Source organism: Sinohyriopsis cumingii, chromosome 12 (genome assembly GCF_028554795.1).
Source record: "Sinohyriopsis cumingii isolate HCF-2022 chromosome 12, ASM2855479v2, whole genome shotgun sequence".
NCBI lineage: Eukaryota > Metazoa > Mollusca > Bivalvia > Unionida > Unionidae > Sinohyriopsis > Sinohyriopsis cumingii.
This window is the reverse complement of record NC_142972.1, coordinates 93985414-94004698: the sequence shown is the minus strand read 5'-3', so window position 1 is coordinate 94004698 and position 19285 is coordinate 93985414. Positions and strand designations below refer to the sequence as shown.

Here is a 19285-nt window from a genome sequence, read left to right as displayed (position 1 = left end):
GTATCCTTCTGATAACCAAACGACATACATTCACAAACGGAATTAGTACTTACACATTCTGACACCACGCGATGGTGAATCAAAATACGATGAAGCTCAACTCATTAAAATTGAGATTGCTGGTAATTCTGTGGGAATGACTTGCAATTATTCTCCCACAAAGGCTCTACTTGGTAGACGCTATCATCGGCACTAAATTATCAAGTGAATTCTGTCCCGTTATTTCCATTCGGTCTGAAATTGCAAATCCATCGATTGGCAATACCAGTTCATTAGCACCACGGCACCCAAGTTCTAATTCCCCGTTGACTACAGATACTGAATGAAATTGTTTCCGAGAGAGTGTAATAGGGGTAGTTGTCCATCTAATGACATTACTCTGACAGATAGCCACAGCGTGTTTAAACCCAATCGTGCGTGTAATGTGATAAAATTCAGTGCTGAATTGAACCATCGAAGATGCACAACCCACATTGCTTTCATTCTCTCGGATAATATGCTCTTGTTGTGATAGGAGCGCAGCTGACCCAAACATAAATTGTTCAGCTTAATGCCGTCCAATAAAAAAAATTATTATGTGTCACAAATGAACGCAGTGTCTCATTGATATTTCCTAAAGAAAAGTTGACTGGTATGAGGCTGGTATAGTTGACTCTAAACCATATTGATTATCGTGATGCCGCCAGACAAAATGCCATCGACATTTTAGTCATTATAGTAAGAAGTGAAACAAATGGAAAAACCTAGTGCAATATTTCCATTACTCATAGACATTCCAGCGGTGTAATTTGTTGCGCTTTTTGCGGATGCAAAAGCGGCTCCACTTGTGGCTATCTGAACTGCATCTGAGATGGCTATGAAAATAGTAGCCAGAGGGAATATTCGCATACTGTGCAATAAACGAAGAAGATGTTGTAAACCATTCCCTCGTAGCTGAGCCATCTGTCTGACCTCCTGGCGTCAACCTTCCACGCCGTCTTTGGAACACTCTGAACCGCTTCCGGACAGGGCAGGGTCGTTGTATAGTCATCATCGGCCGATGGGGACAGATCATTGACTCCTCCTCGTGCTGTGGAGCTCTACAGACCATGTCACATTATGAACAAGTGTCTACTGACAAAGTTCAAGGTGGACTGCATGCTCTGCACATTGCTGATGATCAAGCTGTTAAAAGGCTGTGTACGAACTGCACAGGATAAATAAATAAATAATTAATTTAAAAAAAATTATTTGACAATCCGGAACGGCTAGCAGAAGGCCTCGTATTTTTCACCCAATCTTCATTTTTTCGCAAAGGAAAAGTTAATTAAAATATGTCCGAAGTGTTTTGTTGCGGAACGAACTTGAATCGATTATTATACGCACAAATTAATCCCGGATGGTTAAACACGATTCTTTAACATGACCTAGGACTTATTTTCTTAAATGTGTGGTAATAAATCAAAATCTTTATTTCTTTTGTCTCCTATGGGCTTGAACCACCGATTGACGTTCTTCAATATTTAGCACGAGAAGGGCAAAATCGTTTACCGTGATTTTGTTATAGTATGTCGATACAAAATGGGCTGGACAGGCCAATATGAGAAAAACATTGCAATTGAAGCATTGCGAGAACTTCAGTATATATCAATTTTATGCGAACGTTTTGACTTTACGTTCGCACTGAGAAAGTATGTTTAATGTATCAGAAATGCCTTTCAATATTTAAGGACTGTATATACCAAGATTTAAAGCAAATGTGAACAGTACTAGAAATAATACGTGTAGTCCTTGCAAGCACAGCGTTGCAATTGTTATAATATGTATGTAAACACCTAATTTCCTAATATACACGATATTAAACAACTCAGCATATGACGATTGGTTATGATACATACAACACTGTTCATGAAACCTTATTCTAAACTTTCTTATTGAACTGAATTCAATACTTCTCTTCAAGGAATTAGTACATCGTAATGGTCTACATTTTGAAGATCAAATATGATGTGAATTTAGATTTGAAATGTATGAGTGTGTATATATGTAAATATATATATATATATATATATATATATATATATATATATATATATATATATATATATATATATATATATATATATATATATATATATATGTATATATAATTTCAAATTGAACAAATGCATTGATGTTGAACAAAGATATATAAGTTGTATAATACTATTAATAATAATAATAATAATAATAATAATAATAATAATAATGACAATACTAGTAAAGCCACTCATTTCTCTAAGGATATACGTTTGGATCAGTATTAATGAATCTAGCATGCAGTCTTTAAACTATGTTACATCCAAATTAAGTCAACGCATATGTACAAAACAAACCTTTTACTTACTACAGTATCTTACAACCACATTCGATGAAACTCAAGGCATTAATCCATCCATTGTTTTGATACATAAAATTACAGGCAGATCCTTAGAGCTTCCGCGGTACTTAACACTAGTATTTCTTCACTTAATTATTTAGCCGTTAAACTTATCATGCCTTCAATTTTGTACTGGCAAGGAAAATACTGTTTAGTGGATTTATATTACAGCTATGAAAGGAGACTGTTGGGAGAATTTGCCTGCGGCCAAACCTTACGAGGTTAGTGGAATTGCAATCCGAAATATTCATAAAACACGAGCTATTCTTCTGAAATAGATGAACATCATTCCATTACAAAAAAAAAAAACTTTACTGTTGCTATTTTTCATTAACAGCCATTTTAACTTTACTGTTGCTATTTTTCATTAACAGCCATTTTTCAGTGCAAGTTAGGTTAACTAATGAAGGAATTTCCCAGGAAAACCCCGGTAAAAAGCACCAACGTATAGGAAGCTACTTGCAAGGTTTCGAACATGTTCATACTGTTCATACTGCAGATGAGGAATCTAGAAGCCATGCGGACAGAGAAGAAGTGGTCGTGATCGGTGAAGAAAAGGTTTTAAATTCATAGACCACGCGGGGGCCCTGACACAATATAATGAGTACATTCCATAACGTTAATTACAACTAAACCGGAAACAGGGTCTAGAAGTAGAAATTATACCAACAGTAAGACAACAGGGACTAGTAGTAGAAATTATGCTAGCATTAAGGCAAAATGAACTATTTTTTTATATTCAACCAGTAATAGGGCAACATGGACTAGTAGTAGCAATTATGCCAACAAGAACGCAACGGGGACTAGTAGTAGAAATTATATCACTATTAGGGCAAACGGGACTATTATTAGAAATTTTATCAGTATTAGAGCAAAAGGGACTAGTTTCAGATATTCTACCAGTAATAGGACAACAATGACTAGTAATAGACATATAGCAATAATAAGGTAACAGTGACTAGTAGCATAATTTGTATCAGTTTTGGGGCAAAAGGGAGTAGTTTTAGAAATTATACCAGTAATAGGGCAACAAGGACTAGTAGTAGAAATTATGCTAATAATAAGGTAACAGTGACTAGTAGAATAAATTATACCAGTATTAGGGCTAAAGGGACTAGTTGTAGAAGTTGTACTAGTAATAGGACAATAAGGAATAGTAGTAGACATTATACCAATAATAAGGTATATGTGACCAGCAGCATTTATTATAGCTGTATTAGGACAAAAGATCCTTTTTTTAAAATCAAACCAGTAATAGGGCAACAAGGACTAGTAGTAGAAATTATATTAATGAGAAGGTAACTGTGATTAGTAGAATACATTGTATCAGTATTATGGCAAAAGGGACTAGTGTAAGAAATTATGCCAGTATTTGTCGAAAAGGGACAAGGCTTATAAATTATACCAGTAATACAGAAACAAGGACTAGTAGTAGAAATTATACTAATAATAATGTAACTGTGACTAGCAGCATACATTTTATCAGTATTATGGCAAAAGGGGCTAGTTTTAGAAATTATACCAAAAATAGGGCAACAAGGACTAGTAGTAGAAATTATGCTAATAATAAGGTAACTGTGACTAGTAGCATACATTGTATCAGTATTAGGGCAAAAGAGGCTAGTTTTAGAAATGATACCAGTAACAGGACAACAATGACTAGTTGTATAAGTTAAGCCAATAATTATACTAATAATAAGGTAACTGTGACTAGTAGCATACATTTTATCAGTATTATGGCAAAAGGGACTAGTTTTAGAAATGATACAGGTATTATGGCAAAAGGGACTAGTTGTATAAATTATACCAGTATTAGGGCAAAAAGAAATAGTTTTAGAAATAATACCAGTAATAGGACAACAAGGACTAGTAATAGAAATTACACCTATAATAAGATAACAGTAATTAGTAGCATAAATTATACCAGTATTAGGACAGAGGGACTAGTTTTATAAATTTGCCAATAATAGGCAACAAGGACTAGTAGTAGAAATTATACCAATAATATTGTAACAATGATTAGTAGCATAAATTATACCAGTATTATCGCAAAAGGGACTAATTTTAGAAATTATACCAGTGACAGGACAACAAGGACTAGTAGCAGAAATTATAAAAATAATATTGTAACAGTGACTTGTAGTATAATTTATACCAGCATTGGGGTAAAGGGACTAGATTTAGAAATTATACCAGTAATAAGGCAACAATGACTAGTTGTATAAATTATACCAATAATATTTCAACAGTGACTAGAAGCATAAATTATACAAGTATTTGGGCCAAAGGGACTAGTTTTAGAAATTGTACTACTAACAGGGCAATTATGACTAGTAGTAGAAAGTATGCCATTTATATCGTAACAATGACTAGTAGCATACATTATAGCAGCATTATGGCAAAAGGGAGTAGTGTTTGAAATTATACCTGTAACAGGGCAACATTGACTAGTAGTAGAAGTTATACCATTTTGAGGGTCAAAACAACTAGTTTTAAAACCCCTACCATTACTATTTTCAAATTATGAATACAATTCTTAGATAACTTCTATATATGAGCCTAATTAGTTTTAAAATTAGCAAGCGTTCCAGTTTAATGTTAATTATTGAATGAAGACGTGACTATAAACAGACCTAACTATTATCTCAAGCTTGAAATTTACTGAACATTATGTGTATTTACCTTTGTCAATCATTTACTAGTATCTCTTGAAAATCTCCGTAAATGAAACCGCAACACATGTAGCCTGGATACCGTATAGACAACACTATGTATGAAAATTGTATCCAAACGTTCGTATTGAGGAACCATGGAGTAATTACCGGTATGGATGAAGTGACTATATGAGTCACATCTGCGGATAGATGAAATGAATATATGAGTCACATCCGCGGGTAGATGAAATGACTATATGAGTCACATCCGTGGATAGATGAAATGACTATATGAGTCACATCCGCGGGTAGATGAAATGACTATATGAGTCACATCCGCGGAGTTTTCCATCAACTTTTCCACTATGACTTGCCTCATCGAAATGTACAGCAAATTATGATTTAAACACTGAATTTAAATAAATTAAAATCAACAGTAAATACATCGAATTGTGATTGACATCTCGAATCAATTGCAAAATATATATCCTTTACCGAACGAATACAAGCCAATGTAGGCGGATATGACTACTTCTAATGTAGGCGGATATGACTACTTCTAATGTAGGCGGATATGACTACTTCTGCATGATGCATATGTACGACACAAATTATATTATTATGTGTAACACAAGTTTATTAGATATGAAATTTTAAAATATAATATCATATCTATAATGATGTATTTCATTTACGAGTTTTAATAAATCAAACAATCTTGCCTAGAATGTACGGTGCGCATATATCCAGGAACTGCATTACGCGTATATAACATACTTAATGTCGGTATTTTAAAACGATCACAGATTTCCTTCCTAAAATATGAAATCAAATTCACCATGGATATGGAAAAAGCGGTTGTTATATCAAAACTGTAGCTGTTTAGGAAATGAACATATCCTTAATTGTGAATCTAAAAGTTTTATTCTGAGGGACGCAAAATAATTTCAATAGTTCATGTTTCAAGATTTCATTAGAATTATTCTGAGACAATTTTTGCTAACAATAACATAACTTTATAACTTTATGCACGTGGGAGTTTAAGCGAATAGCGAACACACACACAAATATGTATATATATATATATATATATATATATATATATATATATATATATATATATATATATATATATATATATTGCGATATTATCTAAATAGTGAGCTGAATTCTTGATCAGCATTGTTCAATGGGCGTGCCAGCGTCTTTCAACATTTCTATGAATGCATGCAAGCCTTCCAATGTGTGTCACCGGTTCTTCGAATGTATGTATTCTTTCCAGTATGTTTAAATATTGCTTACATTGAGTGTTCGTAATCATTCCAATGTATGTCAATATTTCAATCCCAGCCTCTGCCGACGTGTCGGGAAATTAGCAATTTTTTAGAAAACATTATTTGTTGCAATACCATTTTGTGACATTTTCAATATGACTTCTAGTCAGAATTTTTCTCAAGCACTAAACTTTGCGAAGAAATAAAAATGTCTCACCTTTCATCAGGATTTTCCCTGAAACAAAAAACATTCATCCTTGACCTATTTCGGAACTCGCATGTAAACATCGGAAGTATCAAGGATATTTGTTTTCGATGAATAAATTACGGTTTGCAGTGTTAATAAATGGTGTGTGGGGCGTTTAGTCGTTTTCCATTTATATGTCATAGCATGGTGTGTATTATTTTTTTAGCTTTCCATGTGTATGTTACTTTCTTTCTTTCTTCCTCCAATAATGTGATGGGTACCTCTGGAACATAACCATAACATGGTATCTGGTGTCTGTGTCTTTCCCATGCATATGTCATAGCATTGTTTGTGGTGTCTAGTTGTTTTCCATATATATGTGATATCATATGTTGTGGTTACTGGTTGTTTTCCATGAAAAACGTACAGAGACGATTGTGTTGTTAGTTGCTTTCCATGAGGACATTTTAATAAAGTTTGTAGTGCTTAGTTGTTTTCGGTGACAGGCTATATCGTATTTCGTCGTGTTTAGTTTTTTTATATGCATTGGGTATATCATAAGTTATGGCCTTTGATTGCGTTCCATGTTTATCGTGTTGCCTATTTTGTGTGTTTTCCATAGCTTGGCTTTAACATTGTATGCTGGATTTAATTGCACTACTTGCATAGCTATTATCATATTTTATGGCGTTCCTTTCGTTTTCATAAAAATAATCCAAGCTATGGTATGTGTTTTTATTCCTCAATATAACATTTACACACTTCCTCGAACTTGTATGTCTCTCCTTAAGTGTAGGATAGATAACGTCAACCGGAGACTGCAGATAAGAGCCAGGTACACGTTACCCTTGGAAACATGAAATTGATATTGTGTCTGGGAAATGAAATATAGCTAATATATTTATCCAATATGCACGATGAACCTTATGCACAGCATATTTAGGATTGGATGCATGCATGCAAGTTAGTTCTCGGATTGAGACTCAACTTTAGTATCTAAACTGTACGCTGATAAACAAGTCTCTAAATTTACCGCTACGTGCATGCCTTTTTCTATGACTAAATTATAATAAGGAAGCATCACTACAACAACGGACATTCAAGCTACTAATATTGCAAATAATACCAATACGACAATAAATTCACACTACTGTTATTAATAATACCATCACCAAGACTACGACAACATGCCTCCATACTGCCACTATCTCCACCACCACCACCACTACTACGAAACATATTCTTACTAATGTTATTACTGGTATGTCGCTAGTAATGCTTAGACGTGTTATCTTTAATGTTACTCTGCTAGCGTTACATCTTGTTGTTGACCTCTTTTCTACTCCTGTCTCATTCTGCTCATCTTATTACCACAAAATGTGGTTTCATCATCTTATCTTCCTCCACCTCCTCCTACGTGAACCCCCAACTCCCAAGACAGATTTGAAACAAATCTTGTTTATAAAATAATGATTCAATTGATTTGTGGCACTAGTAAAGGAGAATGGGAGGAAAAAAATAGAGCCACTTAATTTTTATGTAAGGAATACAAAAAAGGTACACGTTCAGAATATTACTCACGTATGTGTTCACCCGCCATTGATTCGAGTGATACAAAATTAAACCCACTGCGTAAGTTTGCTTGAAATGTAGTTGATCATTATTAATGGACTATTCTCACATTTTAAAACCTTTGTCGACTATCTGATCCCACTTTTTTCTCCATCTAAATAGCCGAACAGCACCAGTTTAAAAAGCCATGCATTTCGTGTATAATACTGCCCTTTAAAGCGGAACCCATAAAACTTTAATCAAGTATAAGTGTGTAGTTTCAACTTGGATTTAGTTCAATAATAACTTTAATATGCACTGCAGTATAACTTTTTCATCAGCTACTTCTAGATGTAATTAAAGTTTAGTGAAAAAGTAAGAAGAAAAATGGAAAAGTAAAGCACATGCTTATGTGTCGAATATGCAAAAGAAAACATGACTGATTGTAGCTCCATGTGGCTGTAAACGTTTATCACAATGTCTATCAAAGGATTCGGTGATTCTAAGTGCTAATATATCTTTCTTGCAAACATTTCAGTTTGAGGTTATTCGTTTTCTGAACGATTAAACAAATTCTTCGAGCTCTGTGTTATGTTACAGAGAGTCGTAAACTTGATGCTAACATTGAAACGGACACTGTTAAACGAAGTTCACCTTAATAGAACCATTCCATTCTTGTAAATGTTGTGAAGGGCCCTCTGTTATACAAGACCCACTTTCATAAAACCACTCCATATCTTTAATTGTTGTAATGGATATTCTCAACAGAACCACTGATTTTACTTTTATTACTTCTATAAAATTCCCATAGTTGATTCACAAAATAGCAAACGTTCCCTACCACTTCGTTGATGTTACCATGTATAGAAATATCATAAAAGCTAAATTTTAACAAACCAGTACGTAAATGCAAGTTTACACGTGAATATATCTGACTAACATAATCAATAAATAAACTTTATAGAAGCGCTTGGAGATCTGTCTGTTGAAGTAATAGATACGTTTCCATTGCTACGTCAAACACAAGTCACTTGATTCCTTTTAGGTGGCCATACCCAACCGTGACTTACATTTAAGCTCTATAAGCTGACAGTTCTAGCCTCAAATATATGAAAAGCGTGTCTTCACGCAGACACTTATATATTTTAATAAGATTTCCCTATTGGCCATGACTATTTAAAAATAATTGCACATCATCATCATACCTGCAATTTTTTAAAATCACATGGAAGACTTTTATCACGTTTATCAGACCACCAAAGAAGAGAAATGGACTTTATATTGAAGGGAAAACAGAACATTCATTATGACACATTAGAAATGCTTCCTCCTCATCAAAACTCGTTAATTAATTTACTTGCGTTTTGAGAGGTCCTGACTGTGATAGGTATAAATTCTTAAATGCATTAATTGCTGCTAAAACATGCATCCATTTCTTTGATACCCTTTGTTAAAATTTTCTAAAGTCAAATAATTTGCGTGCAGAATATAGTGAACCACATTTTGGTTGAATATATTTTACATGGGTAATACGGGTATAAGAGTCTTGGGGTATTATTAGTTTTATTTCTAGACCACAACTATACACTGCTAATATGCATAATCTTCAACATTCATCCACATTTATTTAGTTTCGAAATTATCTCTATTCGGCACACAATGATCTCAGATGCAAAATCATAGACTGGCGATGTCTGACTGTAATGAACTCTGTTCGTGGCCGAATTTTAATTCACACATAGCCGTGTACAAGTATGTACTGCCAAGGCAGTGTTCAGTTTTGAACCACGAAGATTGTTTCAAAGGAACATAGGACCCAGATGAGATGGTTTCTTTAACCACTAATGTATTTACTTTGCCTGGGAAAAATAATATCCTGGAAACCTACCACAAAGAATGTTATATAATACGTCCAACTATCCTGTATTGAGTACGGACACGGAGGTTTCTGGAACACAAATTATAACCCGAATGTCATTACCGAAGCATGATTGATTGTTACCCAGCAAGTATGCGTGACGAATACAAACATATTTTGCCAGGCTGGGCCACCCAAAATAGGAACTGACCAGAGTTTCAATAAATGACACTCTACCAGTGGATACTGACCAGATTGGGTTCTGACTCGTTAACCGTTTTGCGTTTTACCTGGAAGGTCATCCGGTTATCCTAGCGTAGCTTTAGAAACAATTATGTGAGAATAAATGAGATCTAATAGTTGTCCTGAAGTTCATGTTGGACCAGGATATACTTACGGCGATAGCGGTGACAGCGGCCATACACATACAACAAAACCATGTCCTCCCACTGACGCAATACCAACATGGGAGAGGACATATGAACAAAAATCAATGGAAAATTTACACATAGTAAGTTAATGGATGGTAAATGAGTTAGTAACAGGCACGTCATCTACTGCGCCGTATATGATTTTCTCATAGCGGAAACGTTTATTTAGAAACACAAATCGGGCATTCGGAGGTACCTTGTGAACGTGGTTCGCGACAGTGGATACTCTTGTATGCCGATTGTGAATCTCCACAGTACAGCCATCTGATATTTACAAATTAACAATTAGTCCTTGTGTCGTTTGTGTTTGATTGAAAACCTGTCACATACAGATAATTTGACAATTGGTCCATGTGTTGTTATTTATTTAAATAATAACCCTGGTGACAAACATTTTTAAAATAAAAATCTGAATATTTGGGTTAGTGAATTGACAATTTACATACTTTTGATGTCCTTAAATTTTTCATCTGCGCTTCATGCGGCTGATACTATAGTTTTATTGATTATCATGCTTCCCAGACTTCAGCTTATAAAGAACGCCCGATTGTTTAAATATAGTCGACACAAATATTTATAATAATTATCATATAGTTAGAGAGGTCATAGGTTTTAAAACAGTGGCTGACGTTATATATCTGTCAGGCTATAATTTTAACTTCGGTTACATCAGTCCCTTACGCTAACCGATGAAACTGTCTGGACGGTGTTGGAAGCATTTAGTTATGTATAATGTGTCTTCAAACTGACTCTTTGATAGTGCAAGGACGTCAGCCCTTTATGGTCTGTGTCTCACGGATAATTTTACTACAGTGTGTGCTAAGGGCGATTGATCTGTTCCAGAGTGTATCAGGAATTCGGAAGTGATAACACATTCCAAAGTGGAGAAAAATAATGATATTAAAGGCTGAAAAATTGGTAATCCACAAATGTTTATGTTGCTTGGAGATTATGGTATACTGATACGTCTTTTATGAGGAGTTACACTGTATATTCAGAATGGAACTGTAGATGTTACTAATTGTGTTTCATACATTACTTTGGATATGTTTGTGAAGGGGCCAATTTCTGGCGATCTATGAAGAACACATTGGTTTGAGACCATATAAGAATTAGTTAGATTTATGGGGACAGGCGCGTATCAAATCGCTATATTTCAATGATCGGTGATGTTAATCGCCAAACTTCCGTGATCGGTAATATCTTTTCGATGGGAGAATTTCATTCTTAATTAAGCTTTTGTTTATACAGCAGCCAGACGGACTATTAGGTACAGAGTAAACTTTGATTTCATAGTCAAACTGTCACAAATTGAGAATTTTCATTGACCAGTAGTCGCAACGTAGAAGGTCTAATTGACCCCAGATTTGGCGCCTCTTGAAAAAGGCGGCAAATATACTTAATCCGGATTGGTTACGCTAAATAAGGGGCGTGTTTCCCACACTGAATGTCTTAGTGTTAATATCGCCCACATCGAAAATGTTAATCAGTCTAAGCTTTTCTGCAAGAGAAAAAAAAGTGTAAAGTAGATCCGAGAGAAATTTGGGAGAAATTTTCTCGTAAAACTGTTATCCAAGAGGACTGCTGTCGAAAGATAAGCGACTAACAAATTTGGCGGTAGAAGCGAGGAACGTTCAAAGCAAAGGGAGAAAATAGCTCCTGTGACGTATTATCACTGCGATGTATGGTGCGACGTATTCATCCTGCGACGTATGGTGCGACGTATTAATTCTGAGAAAGTACAGTGAGACGTACTTATCCTGATATTCATGTATCTATGAATCTAAGTGCTACGCACAGAGTGAGGACCGAAAGAATCAAGACCGACGGAAGTTAAACGAACAGCTGCAGTGGAAGTGGAGTGAACGAAGAAACATGTTATGCAATTGTACTAAACATTTACTTCGGTTGTCCACTCGATCCTATGATGAACTAATTATATCAGTAAAAAAAATCTTCTACTTTATTTAAATATACTTGTATATTTGTTTCTGTAACTCGGTGAAAGTTTATTTCTAAAATCAGAGTATATTCCTGATGTAATGAATTCTCACAGTTGTTTTATGGAATTGATTATATTGTTTGTTTACATGTACAGAGGCTCGTGTTGGTTTGTTCTATATATCTGCTCAGATCTCTGTCTATTAAGTTTCACCATTTATAATTATATTTACTCGAAGCGGGCAATAACATCGAGGGCGGTCAACCTCTAAATAACGAAAACCAAACTAAGCGGATACCTTGAAAGAAGGTACAATCCACCAACATACACCTCTTGCAAGAAGAGGAGACTTTGTGTAAGGTTTCTACAAAGTGGACCTTGGGTAGGGTCACCACGCTTACAATGTTAATGAACTAATTGAGAATAACAAAATTCAAGACTATATGAACTTAACAAAAGCACAATTTCTGATTAATATAGACAAATGGAATTCAAGCGTATGTTTGCTTAACAAATGCTCTCACCCTGATTAACATCGACTAATGAAATATAAGAGTGCACTTGCTTAACGAAGGCACACACTCATTGTAAGACACTAATGGTATTCAAGAGTGTGTTTGCTTAATAAATGTACACATTTTTTAATAGAAACTAATTTCATTCAAGAGTGTGTTTCCGTAACAAAGACACACAATGATTAACAGGGACTAATGTCATTCAAGAGCGTGTTTGCTAACAAAGACACACATTGATTAACAGACACTAACGACATGAATAAGTGTGTTTACTTAGCAAAGGCACACACGACGATTATCCTTTCATTACCCTGAATCGTCATGCTGTCACATTTCTAAGATGACTCATAATTTTATTGGATGGCATAAAATGCATTATAAGAATATGCAGAGTACAGTTAATCCCACGCTGTGATTTATGTAGAGTATGTAAGTACAGACCATTAAAGTGTACAAAATATTCACGATAAGTACATTCCCATTCTTCGTCATCTTTTATAAATATTTAACAGCATACATTTTTCAACATAAAAATATCCAAGATATTAAAACAGGCACACAAATTATTGATGGCTTACAATTGGATAGGGAAGACATTATAAATATATAAATAACAGCCTGATACATATGTAATTGAGACTTTAAATCATAGTATAAATTGCCAACAATTAACGCAAAAATAAGTTCATGTGCATGCTTATTTGCCATGCATAAACTGTGTCATTCAAATAATATACTGATATTACCTCTACAGGTGCTAAAACGTTGCTTAATCACATTATTGCTATTAAAATACCAGATTTGTCTCCCTTTAACCTTACTATGCCCACTCGATTAAAGGACTCTCGATAACCGATTCAAATTGCAAATTATTGAAATATCATGACACTAAAAACTCCGATTACTTGAAATGTATCATAAACGTGTGGAAACATCGAGACATTCAAACTCCGATAACTGTATAATTTTAAATAATAATAATCAGACCATGAGTCAAGAACCCTAAATATGTAATGTTCATGTATTGTGGACTATTTGACAAGGGGAAGTACTCACAAAATTTATTTCCCATTTTCAATTAATTCATGCGAACTTTAATGTTAAAAGTAACTCTTACCGTTCATTTCGCTATCAACACCAATCATTAACTTTTTCCATGCATTATGGACGGCTAAATTATCTAAAGAGTTGTTTCAAGCCACCGTCGTTAAACGCTTGCACGAATTATGGACGTCTAAATTGCTTAAGGGGTATTTGTATGGACAATAAATTGGCCTTAGGGTATTAGCAGTATTAAATTTATTGTGAAGGTGTCATACTTGCATGATACATTTTCAAACTACCGTTAACTCTGCAAAGGGGTGAGGGTGGTCTGCATGTGGAATTTTCTGTCTGACAGGTTACTTTTTATGTTACCTCACGTTGTTGCGAGTTAATATGATAGATATAATGAGGCATTTCCTATAAATCAAAACAACAGTGTTTTCGTGTCGAGCTCGTCAAGAATCTGAAATATTTGTTTTAAAGAGCCCAGCCATCCGCCGAACCATCACCACCAGCAGCAGCCAAATTAAATGCATATTTCCTTGCATAATAATAGTATCAGCCGTAAAAGAAAACCACTGTTCAAATTTGAGGGTTAGAATTATTGGGTAAATTTATTTTTAAAAAACAAGACATTACAATCCTATATCGGCCATTCAAGTAGTGCCAGTTATTGTCAAACTACCTTGCACACACAAACACACACACACACACACGCACACACATACACACACATACGCACACACATACGCACACACATATTAACTCACAAACACACATCCTAGTTCGAAGCAAAGTTACAGGCCGTCACCTCCACCCGAAATGCAAATTGTCAGTTCTTAAACAGACAAAACGATTGTATTTTTGGAATGTAAACATGTATAATGTGTACCCGCAGGTAGGCGTAATTTACGCTTCTAAAATGGTGTGTAATGTTCCCAAACGTCTCCTACTGGCACACTAGGTGTAAAATAGTGCACATTAGCATCTTATTTTCCTTGTTGAGATTTACCACGCTTGGTCCGCATTTCACGGAGACTCTAACATAAAGACCTCACTTAATATCTTATTATCTGTATTATGATAATTGTGCATCAGACTATCACATGGCATGACCACAATGTTACCTCTACACCATTCAAGCCGTACATTTTTAGTACCGTTATAGATCAAAGATACACAGCTCAGCCTGACAAACTCGGTATATTTTGTCACACAAATAAGACCAGAGTACACTACTCAGCCAGACATATTGTAACTATTTGAACCCAGATAGGCCCCATTCACACAAAATGTTATAACCTTGTGGCTACACTCGACTGAACGCGGCATATTCACTGAAAATATTTGTCCTGAATAAAGAGGTGTGCAGTACTATTGATGGTCCTAAATGAAAAATGGTACAAATCAGGTTGGTATTTTGTTTCTATAAAGGCTAACTCAAACACAAGTAAATGTTTGTCTTTTACCAAGCCATAGTATGTGCCATGAAAAATCTACTGGACGTAATCGGCAAATAGAGGGATTTTTTCATGTCTAGAATATATATGTATATTTGCGTAATGGACTAAATATATATTTGTCTGATAGACTTAAGGTATATTTACATAATAGAATTGAGGTGTATTTGTATAATCGACTTAGATTATCTAGTTATTTTACTCCAGCAAGTCTTGGGCTGATATTCTGAATGTATGTGCATGGCATGAACCTTTAAGATATTTCTTCTGCTAATTGATATTGGAACAAGCTATTCCTGGATGTTTCTTTATAAAAAGTTGTTAGACTTCTTTTTAGCAATTCCATTTTAATTGTGTGTATAGTTCCACGGCCATACGACCAAGTTAGTTTATGTTATGACTATGTTAGTCTTGCATTATCTATCATGTATCCATCATTCAGTAATTGCGTTTCATAATTCTGGTGTTCAAGTTTTTGAAACAAAACAAATCACAACTGCGATATGGAATTATATCATTGCAATCATTAAGAAGTATTATAATATGCATAATATATGCATATTAGGTGGTATTCCATCTGATTGGTTAAACTTCTTAACATTCTGCAAGCAGTGCTATCTGATTTTCATGAGGCATCGAAAATGTTCATATCTTAAATATCTCAAATGAGTTAGTAAGTATATAAATTGGGCTGTACCTAATAAACAGGTGTGTTTTTGCAGCATATGTGATGCAAACCAATAACCATATTTTATATATGGTACTGAGTTGAATTTCCCTGGTTGTGCTTGAAAACCATTTACTTATTGTTTGTGGATGTCTGATGTACACTAAAAACCTCATTATCTAGACACCTACCACAAATAATCACGGATCAATCAAAAGAATTTTCAAAAATGAAGAAACGTGACTTACATATCTTCTGGAGGTTGTGAATGAGCACATTTCAATATATTCGCTGTTAGAAAGAATGCTCGTTTACACGTTTAATATTTCTAAAAATATGTTAGTAACAACTGAAATGGATCAAAGGTATGACTAAAAATCTATGATGAAATGATCGTTCCTTGTATGTGCTGTTTGCTATTGACTGTCAGATTCTCTGTTTACAGCAAGTTAGATCAAATTATTTATGTAATTATGTAGATTATTTAATCAGCATTGGTAGCAAGCATTAAACAGTTTACTTTTCGGTAATACTGGGATATTTTTACAATGGGGATAAATATGTTTTATTCAAGGATTTAAATTAGCTTTTGCACCAAAGGTTCCTTTATGGCGAATGTACAAAGTAAGATGAGTATTAGAAGTTCCATTCTGCCCGACCTATCCATTTCTTTTTACCACGACAAGGTAGTAAGCAAATGGAACAAACGTTAATTTCCATCTCACATTTTCCTTTCAACACCTTTCCAGATCACTTTAAACCTAGGAATAGAACCCAAAAAAGTCCAGAATCTAGCACAATTAGCAACGTCTTTACTGGCTGTATTATATTTACAACTGATACTATCATTTGACAACTTCCTCCCTTTACGACAGCTAGCTTTTAAGCCGCACTGTCAAAAATAAATCAAACAGAATGAAAAGTGTTAACCCTGGATACAAATGATAATGGTTGATACTAATAGCAGGATGATTATAAATATGACAACATAATACTATCATGCAGATCAGATATATTTTCGTTCGTACATTACGATGATTTGAATCCGTGTCCATGGTAAACGGCACCTATTGCCTTTCCTATCTTCTCTATAATATGTGTTGTGTTATTAATGGCTCACTGACTGATTATAATATATCCGGTGATATTTGTCGATACGTTAAGGCTGTCATGGCATATGTTAATCTGACGACATAAGTATCCATGAAGCTGGAATTATAGCAGGACTGTTTCGTCAGCTTATGAGTGTATGACTGGTAAAGTCAGATGTAATGTGCGCTCTGAATGAGTAAATGTTTAGCAACGAATACTACTTATTGCTTAGGATACTTCCCATGGGATGTGCTACAGTTCAGTAAGAATAATTTGTTGAAGCAACTGGATATTGATTTAAAATAGCTAATGTATTGCCTGCTAGGCACAAATTTCATTTGAGAAAAAAAAAATATGTATCAAAGCTGCTTGTGTTTAGGTGTATACATCTCGTTTTGAACAAGGATCATCACAAGTACGTTCTCAACGCAAAAACATTATCCTGAAATGTTGTAATTGCCAATATTCTTGCCATTACGTTTCATGATGAAATCATGATTTGCTCTGGCATGGTGGTAACGATAGCAAATACAAATCGTACGTCTGGAGTGGCATAGGATACAATAATGTTTTAGTGTTGAAGTTTATAAAAGAGAGAATATGCAAAAGTAGTATCCAAATAGAATACACACGAAGCCATGTTTTGCTTCCTTCAGAACTGTTTATTTTAAGGGATAAATATGCACGCATTAGACTATTAAATACGCAAGTAGACTAGATTTTAGAGTGTATCATTCCTAACAACAAATAGCTAATGGCAGTTGAAAATAACTAATAATTTAAACGGAAAATAATCTCAGCGAATTGCCTTCAGCAAATAATTGAAACCTTGGTACATTTTAAGTAAGGGCTGTTTGAAACCATGTTGTCGCACCAATTTGAGAATATACAGACAGTTGATAAATCGGTATTGAAAGCGCATGCATACACAATATAATTTATGCGAATTAACGACACAGCAAATATACAAATATATTCCAATTATGTTTCTTGCGAACGTTGAACGTTGATATTAATGAACTCTAACCTTTGAAAAATCATCTTTTATAGAAAGAAAAAAGCTGAAAGAAACTAAATGGGAAAGACAATGAAACGTATGAATGTATAAAACAGCCAGTCAACCCACCCCACCATACCCCATTTTTAGCAACTTATAAGTCATAATCAAGGCTAGGGCTTGAATTCAAATTCAAGTAAGCAACCTACTCGTACATTACAAATAAGACATAAATTATGTACGTACCAAGACTCAGTCACGGACAAAGGTCAGGCACACAATACAACCTAAATGTCCATAAGAATAAGTTGCAAAATGAAATCGAAGTATAAACATATATCGTGTCAAGTGTAAAACTGATTTGCAATTACACTGATGTTATGTATTCCCTATAGGTTTTTGGCGTCTCGCCAGATTGTCAGGCATTGAGTCAGTAGAGATAATTGTACTTCCTTTCATTAATCAATGAATCACTTGGTGATCACTACATCAATCAATACCTTCCCACCTATATAATCTACAACAGTTAACATTACTTTATTCGTTGTCCGTTAAGAGGTCTCAACCGCAAACGCATGTTTACACATACACAAACACGCACACACACATACATATACACCACTTCATATTTAAAATCCTGATTATATGAGACAATTGGTCGGATATATCAACAACTTTGGTATATTGTTTAATGGGTGAATGATACTATGTCATGATATCGATTTTGACATCCGTAGATGACAAATAACCCCGTAAATAAATACCTTGCATACATTACCAACTCAGTCAAATATTATTTTCTTTTGGCGTCAGTAGAGTATTTATTAAAAAGTTTGTAAATAAATACATTAACTTCATAAGCGGTCTTTTTTTTGGATCTGCAATCGCCACCGTTATATTTACCATGCTTTCACTTGTATTTATAATTTCATTTCATGTTTATATATGCCACGCTCATGCCATTGCTAACTTCGATTGTCTAGCTTGTATGTATGCACATATATTTCCACAGCATGGTACAGCCAGTTATAAGTTAAATCTGCCATAGCAAGCTAAAAACATTAACGGCATTTTGTTTTAAAATGTACGCAGGAAATAAACTGGCTGATATGCTTTACTCATATTGCAAACAAACATTAGCGTGCAATTTACCGTATCCACTATTCTTTGAGAATGGTCTCAACAGTAGTATAATAACAGTGTGTTAAGTTTGTT

At 34.5% G+C, this 19285-nt stretch overlaps 1 protein-coding gene across 3 annotated transcripts in view; it reads right to left on the bottom strand.

The window, feature by feature from the left end:
• LOC149787004 (uncharacterized) overlaps nt 1–18443 on the bottom strand; it is a 55767-nt gene extending 37324 nt beyond the window's left edge. For 2 of the 3 annotated variants that reach the window (XR_016425246.1, XM_089978324.1), the window contains exon 1: nt 18317–18443. The gene's annotated coding sequence lies outside the window, so the exon portion shown is untranslated. The remainder of the gene's footprint in view (nt 1–18316) is intronic. The other variant, XR_016425245.1, reaches the window with a different exon arrangement.
• Nucleotides 18444–19285: the final 842 nt, after the last annotated feature.